Genomic DNA, 8,526 nt, shown 5'->3' on the forward strand with positions numbered 1-8,526 from the left:
TTTTTTAGACTTCTGTCTTCCTGAATTTCTCTAATAAATGCTTTAGATAATGAGATGTTATTAGCTCTGGGGATCATGGGCCACTTAATGTGCAGATCAAAATGACAAACTTTTTCACTAGCAATAAACGACATATGGTCCTTATAATAGTTAATTTTTAGTGTAAACTTGACTGAACGATGGGGGTGCCCAGATATTTGATCAAGCATATTCTGGGTGAGTCTGTGAGGATGTTTTTAAATGAGATTAATGTTTGACTTGATAGACGGAGTAAAGCAGATTGCCTTCCCTAATGTGGGTGGTCCTCATACAATCAACTGAAGACATGAATAGAATAAAAATGCTAAGAGGGAACTTCTTGAGCCTGGCTGAGCTGGGCACTTAGACTCAAATAAAAACAGGCTCTTCTTGGATCTTAAGCCTGCCAGCTTTCGGACTGAAACTGAAACTATTGGCTCTCCTTGGTATTTAGCTCTTTGGACTTATCAGCCTCTATAATCGCATGAGCCTATTCCTTATGGTAAAGTAATATCTCGATATAATACCTCTATGAAATATGTATATAGGTAGATAGATCGGTTGAGTGAAATACACACACACACACACACACACACACACACATATCCTATTTCTCTGAAAAACTTCTGACATAGGTACATTTTTGATACTGAGAGGTTTTAGAATTTTTAAAGAAGAGGTTTCAAATGGATTCTGGGACATCAATTTGGACATGAGAAACAATTATGTAAACTTTGAGCATATTGAATTTGAGTTATCCATAAAGTATTCAATATCCACTGACAATAATACTAGGGGATTTGAGGCACACTAAAAAATTCAGGCTATTTAAAAGATGTATGAAAAGAATTGACAAGAGGTAATATGTGCCCTAACCAGTTTGGCTCAGTGGATACAGCATCGAACTGCGGACTAAAGGGTCCCAGGTTCAATTCCGGTCAAGGGCATGCACCTTGGTTGTGGGCACATCCCCAGTAGGGGGTGTGCAGGAGGCAGCTGATCGATGTTTCTCTCTCAGCGATGTTTCTAACTCTCTATTCCTCTCCCTTCCTCTCTGTAAAATATCAATAAAATATATTTTTTTAAAAGAGGTAATATGTGTAATGTTTGTTTTCATAAAATACAGCCATGGACAGACATGGGAGACAATCTACGGGAAGTTTTCATGTACTCCCACAGCATGGAACACTGTGTCATAGACATAAACTGTTCTCAGTAAACGACGGTTCACTGACCTGTAATACAACACAAAAGGACACATTTTAGTATCCTCTGCGCTTGTCTCAGAACCATTTCATTAACCTCAAACTAGATCACTGAATTATTTTATCTTTAGTTGTATCAGGTGATCATCTATACCAGTGGTTGGCAAACTCATTAGTCAACAGAGCCAAATAGCAACAGTACAATGATTGAAATTTCTTTTGAGAGCCTAATTTTTTAAACTTAAACTTCTTCTAATGCCACTTCTTCAAAATAGACTTGCCCAGGCAGTGGTATTTTGTTGAAGAGCCACACTCAAGGGGCCAAAGAGCCTCATGTGGCTTGCGAGCCGCAGTTTGCCGACCACGGATCTATACTAATAAAAGGGTAATATGCTAATTAGACTGGATGTCTTCCAGACAACCATCCGGATGTCCTTCCAGACAAAGCCACGGTGGCAGGGGCTGAGGCAGAGGCGATTAGGGGTGACCAGGTCAGCAGGGGAGGGCAGTTAGGGGAATCAGGCAGAGGTCCCAGATTGTGAGAGGGATGTCAGGCGTAAATTAGCAGTTGGACATCCCCTGAGGGGTCCCAGATTATAGAGGGTGCAGGTTGGGCTGAGGGACCCCCCACTCCTGTGCACAAATTTCGTGCACCGGGTCCCTCTAATATATATATATATATATATTGTGTGTGTGTATATATATATATCACTATTTAAGATTATCTCACATTATTATATTAAAGCCCACTACATAGTTAGGTGTTAGAATATGATTTAGTACTGTATCTTTGTATAGACTTGTATTAAGAAAATTAAATTTTAAAAGTTTAAATAATGTGACTTTTAATTGTATTAAAAACTGGTTGCTAGATTTTCAGCAGAGGAATAAAACCTATATAAGCATGTTACCTCAGATGCACTGGGTCCCAGGAGGAGGACAAGGAGGGAGGCACTGGGCACGCTCTAGTTACAGGGCCATTTTTAAAGCAAGTGTTGTCATCTAGAAAGAAATAAAGACTAGGGTTTAGCACAAATTCAGCTGCAGCATGAAAACAGTCAGAGAAGCATTCAAACCCATAAAGATGAACTAATGTTCCATTTAGCCAGATATGAAAAATATAAACCAGTCTCACACCCTTTTATTTGGTTGGCACACAGCAGCATTTAAAACTGAGTGATGTAAATGTGAACCTAACTGCATCTCTACTTTCTCATCTGCTGAATTTCTTTAATAACATCTATTAAAGCCAATCCTGAGTTGCCCAAAAGGACTTCACTAAATTCCTCACTGAGCCACGTGGGTTAGTTAAATGGAACGGCTTCATCTCTAGCTACAGCAGCTAAGAATATTGACTCTTTATCACAAGAAATGCCAAGCAAGTGGTTGTTCATAAATCTCTGTGTCTAAAAATGAAAATAAGTCACAGCACAGTCCTGGCTGCAGGCTACTGTGCACACACATACACATACATGTTGGGTATATCATTAATGTTATTGAATTCTACAAAGTTGAGCTTTAGTAGTAGGTACAGGAGCTGGATCAAGATGGAATATGTGGTTTTAAAAGCTCATACATACATACATACATATCAATGGTATTTCTCTAAATAAGCAAAAAAAAAAATTGAGATTATATGCTTTGGAAATTATAATTAGTTTAAAACAGTTAAATTTAAAACAATCTACTTGATTAATACTAACTTAATTTCAATAACATGCAAAAACTTCTAAAATACTCCCTTTCCTACTCTGTCTTTTGTACAAATGAACATCTGTATATATAGGGTATCCCCCAGAAAATGTACACACACTTTAATAGTTGATAGCTCAATTTTGAAAGTGAAATGTATTTTAATAAACACTGCCTTTATAATTACTCAAAGTGTATGTATACATTTTGGGGGGATACTCTGTATTATAAGCCCACTAGCAAAGTTTTATGTTTATTGTTTGCAGTTGCCTTTCAAAACATGATTAGAGAAGAAAAGAATTACAAACAAAACTGAATTTTATACAGCCTTTTATAATATCTACTAGTGGCCCGGTGCACCAAATTCGGCCCAGCCTGAATCCTCTCCAATCTGGGATCCCTGTGGGATCAGGCCTAAACCGGCAGTCAGACAATCCCCTCACAATCCAGGACTGCTGGCTCCTAACTGCTCACCTGCCTGCCTGCTTGATCACCCCTAATCACTCTGCCTGCTGGCCTGCTTGCCCCCAACTTCAACCCCCTGCTGGCTTGCTCACCCCCAACTGGTCCCCTCTGCTGGCCTGCTTGCCCCCAACTGCCCCCCCCACCAGCCTGATCACCCCCAACTACCCTCCCCTCTTGGCCTGATCACCCCTAACCGCCTCTGCCTCAGCCCCGCCACCATGGCTTTGTCTGGAAGGACGTCTGGAAGGTCTCATGGTCTAATTAGCATATTACCATTTTATTAATATAGATAGGATATGACATACTACCATAACTATAACATATCTACCAGTATTACTCTATGAGAATACGTACTTCATGCGATAGGAAGGCATCTAATACATTACATTGTATATGCTGTAAGTAGTAGGAAATACTGTATTTGTAGAAATAATATACACCCTGTGACTTCCCTTCCTGATTTGAGAATGGTTCCCCAGTTCTTTGACCATTTCCTGGCCCCTAATGTATTTTTTTTTTTATCATTCAGTATAACTTTTATTGCATATGAGTTGAGGTCTTTAATTTCTAACCACCAAAGATTCAAAAGACTATTTTTTCCATGAAGTTTAACATTAACATCAGTGAATTCATGTATTCATGTGTTTTTATTGTAAACATCTGAATTATTCACATTGTCATAGATCCTGAACTCATAAGCGTGGACATGCACAGGCTGGCAGCAAGCCAGGAAGCCACTCTGCAAGCAAACAGATACCCTGCATAAGGAGAAAAGTCATAGCACAACATTTAATGTCCAACCCGAGTCACCTCAAAATGTTATATATATTGACTTCTTAATTCATATAGTATCAGGAACTCAACTGCTTGGTTGGTGACAGGGTTGACCTGGTTTCAGGAGGATTATTCCTGAAATAATTAAGGAAAGGGGGGGCTCAATCTTTCTTCTTGGTTGCTTGCTCCTCCCCAGCACCTTCATCTTTCTTCTCATCCTCAGCTTCTTGGGCATCTTCTCCTTCACCTTCACCTCCTTCTTCTTCCTTTGTATCCTCAAATTATTCCTTGGCACCTTCTTCCTCTTCCTCTCCTTCCTCTTCCTCAGCCACTTCCTTCTCCTTCTCCTCCTCTTCAGCTTCTCCTTCAGAGGGGAGTTCATCCTTAGCTTCCTCGGCTTTTGCAGCCTCAATGGTCTCCTCCACCTCGATCTGCTTCTCCTGGACGTGGCTGGTGTATTAAGAAGGGAAGGAGCAAGGAGACATCAAGTAGGAGCTGGTCTGTAAACCACCGTAGGCAGATGGACCAAAGACCTGGGAACTCTGGGAGTAGCTGCTGGCTATGCTTCCCACGCTGGTGAAACTGAGCCAGGTCTCCTCACCTTCCAAGAGTTTCCTGTAAGCTGCAATGTCAATGTCCAAAGCCATCTTCACATTGAGGAGGTCCTGGTATTCTTTTAAATATCATGCCATTTCACTCTTTGTAGTTCTCAACTCATTTTCTAATTTGTTGATTGTGTCCTGCATAGCACTAACATCGGTGTTCTGCTTATCCTCCAGCTCTTGCAGCTGCTTTCCCAGCGCTTTGTTCATGCCCCGGCTTGCTTCCATCTCCAGGGTCTTGGCCTTGAGCAGGCGGCGGCTCTCAGACACCTCTTCCTTGGCAGCACGCACCACGTAGGTGTTCTTGGCAGTGCTCTCGGTCAGCACAGTGAAGTGGCTCTTGTACCATTCTTCGGCATTCTGCATGTTCTTGGCAGCCAGCTTCTCCTACTGGGCGCGGATGTCCTTGAGTGCAGCAGAGAGGTCGGACTTGGAGAACACGTCCATCTCCATAGAGATCTGAGCATACTGGATCTGCACCTGCAGCTCGGCGATCTCCTCTTCATGCACCTTCTTCAGAAAGGCGATTTCATCCATCAGGCTGTTGATGCACTTTTCCAGCTCAGCGCCGGCGAGAGCCACCTTGTCTGTACCTTTGTGCGCCTCCATCAGCCAGCCCTCAGTGTCCTCATGGTTCAGCACCTCTTCCTGGTAGCGTGCCTTCAGGTTGCTCCCAGTCCTTTCTGAGCCCTGGTGCCTCCTAACTGCCCACTGCCCTCTCTTCGCCAGGGATGGGGCGCAGTGGGGTGGGGCACAGGCATCCCATTTTCATTAAAATGTTCAACCCGGGCCTGCTCCACTGGTGTCCGCAGACGGCCCAGGGGCAGACAGTGATCCCGAAGACGCTGACCACCCCTGCCTGCCCAGTCCCCGATCGTGGCCTGGACCCCGCACGCAGTGTCTGGTGCTGTCCGCCCCACCTGAGTATGCAACTTTGCCCACCAACTTTGTTGGGTTAATTTGCATATCACTCCTGATTGGCTTGTGGGCATAGCAGCGGTATGGTCAATTAGCATCTTTCTCTTTTATTAGTGTAGATGCACTTATCGTGGCCAGTACCATTTTCATACTTTCTTTTAATTCTTTATTGTTCTCTGAATAATTATAATAGCTTATGTAAAGTCTTTGTCTAAGTCCAAAATCATTTCCCCCTCCAGGACATTTTCTGTTGTATGCAGACTCACTTTCCTGTTTCTTTACATTCCTGGTGTTTGTTTGTTTGTTTGTTTGTTACAAATAGAGTTGTTTGTAACAACTCTTGTATTAGATTCCTCCAGCAACCACTGAGCTGCTCTGAGATATTCAGATAGCCATCTAAGCATAGAAATATTGCAGGGAGCTAATATTTCAGACAAATATTGGCTCTGCACAGGGTATAATGTTATTAATGAAGCTCCAAAGCAGTGCAAACTTTCCATTCTCTGAGGTGCTGCTGGCTTTTGCCTGCTATGCCACTAAGCTGGGGAGGAAGTGAAAGATGAGAATAGTCCTAACTTTAAGCATCACAGACCCTGCTGTCTTACCAAAGTTTAGTAATTTCTTTTGTATGAACAGTTTTCAGCTCATTCTGGTACTTTGGTTAATTGCCAGAGGTCTGAAAGGATTGATTTTAGTTATTTTGCTTGTCTTTTGTTTAGTTTTGTTTTGTTTTAGAAGGAGAGTTCATCAAGGCCCTTACTCTTCCACTCCAGAAGTTGGTCCTCTACTGGTTAACATCTATTTTATTTCTTAAATATGTTTTTATTGATTTTAAAGAGAGAGAAGGAGTGAGAGGGAGAGATAGAAACATCCATGAGAGAATCATTAATCAGCTGCCTCCTGCTCACCCCCTACTGAGGATTGAGCCCACAACCAGAGCATGTGCCTTGATCAGGAATCAAACCGCTGACTTCTTGGTGCATGGCCTGCCCTCAACCACATTGGCCAGGCAGGTTAACATCTATTTTAGTATATATCTATAAGCACATTATCAGTCATGGTGCAATGTGTGAAAATTAGAAAACAGTGAAATCTGATGCTGACATTTTCAGAAAAACTGAAATCATTTAGAAGAAAGGAAATTTGCACAGCTAACTTATATATATATAACATATATATATATATATATATATATATATATATATATATATATATAGCTAACAATGAAGAAGCAAAGATACAGGATAGAATTTTTAAATTTTTTATTGGTATTCAGTTAAACTCCATTAAAAAAAAAAGAGGTCTTAAAGGGAATATTATATTCTAATCCCAAATAAGATTTATCAGATGGAAGAGCCAGCAGCCACTTTTGCATCTTAACTTACTTTTCAATTTTACAATTCATAAAATACTCACCAAGGCATGGCACAAGTTTGGAGTTCAAGCACAGTGCACTTTATGGTACAAGATCCATTAAAAGCAATAATTTGTAAGATCCTCAACAGGAAAGTGTGCATTTTTTCCCAAGGAGTACTTTAAGGAGGGAAGCAAGACTCCTTAATCCAATTTTATGTGAAAAGTGACCTCATTCTCATCGGTGGCCACTTTACTCTTGTGGTTATGGTTGGAGTTGGAGGACTAAGAGCAAAATGAGCAGCATCTCTCCATGTCAGGAGTTCTTTTCTGCAGGCATGAAGTACCAACCTGGCTTCCCCTTGAGAAAGCAGTAAATCTCACTCTGAGCAGACATCGCTGAGACTTTGATCATGAACTCACTCTGCTCTATGTCACCCTTCTCTGCCTATTTCTTTTTGTTAGTTGCCTAAAGGCCACGGTATGAACATGGCTATAGAAAAGATTCGCTTATTTTGCATTGTTATCTAATGATTTTCCTTCCTCTGTGACAATTAGAATTCTAATGTGAAAAGGCAGAAGGATGGATTTTGAAATTTGCAGTTCTGCTCCAACATCTATGAACTTGGGCTTTACTCTTTCTAAGCCCCACTGTCCTTCTCTATAAACTGGAAACCACTGTTTCTCTCACTTGGTTTTTATTCCATTATCAAATGAGATAATGTGTACTTGAAAGCACTATTGAGTACAACACTTAATACAAATATAAGATGTTTGCCTCTGGATAGGATTAACATAATTCCATTGGACAAATCTTAGAAAAAAAAGAATTCAATCTTTACATTAATATTTAATACACTGTATATCATTTATTCCAAACAATAAGCAATGATCACTCTATACCCTCTCATTTGCCATTTATGCTTCATTTATTTACTATTTGTTTGTAATAGTGTCAACAATTAAAAATACATATCACAAAAAATAATAGGCTTATACTACTATTTCATGATTTTATATTTAACTATTAATTCTTGTCTTTCTTTTATAGAGATGGAAATTTACCTCTTCCACTCTCTTTCATCTATATGCATACATGCATACTTTATCTTTCTTCTGTTTCCCAATAAGTTATTATGATTATGTTAAAATTATTCAAACTGAGATATAAAATATGATATAAGTATATTTACTTTCTTATAATTTTTTTTTCTCTAGAGTTTATAATTGCCTTAGTATTTTTATGTATTTTCTGTATACTATGACCTTTCCCTTGAGTATTCCTATACAGGTGTAAAGTAAATCATCTTAGCATGAGCAAACCATAAAAAAAAATTGCACTGAAATGCTCAACACTGCCTCGTAAGAATTCCAATATAAGATCAAGGTGAGTTTCACAAAGTCGGGCTGGCTTATATGAGAACTGTGGAAGCGTGAAGCTTGACTAAGTCCCACCTCTACGCAGTTTCTTCTGGGAGAAAAGACGCATAGAAAGTTGA

The 8,526-nt window shown here is 40.1% G+C and overlaps 1 pseudogene; it reads right to left on the minus strand.

The window, feature by feature from the left end:
• Positions 1-4,315: 4,315 nt before the first annotated feature.
• On the minus strand, positions 4,316-7,945 carry LOC114227870 (neurofilament light polypeptide-like; annotated as a pseudogene).
• Positions 7,946-8,526: the final 581 nt, after the last annotated feature.

This window comes from Eptesicus fuscus, chromosome 16 (assembly GCF_027574615.1).
Source record: "Eptesicus fuscus isolate TK198812 chromosome 16, DD_ASM_mEF_20220401, whole genome shotgun sequence".
Taxonomy (NCBI): domain Eukaryota; kingdom Metazoa; phylum Chordata; class Mammalia; order Chiroptera; family Vespertilionidae; genus Eptesicus; species Eptesicus fuscus.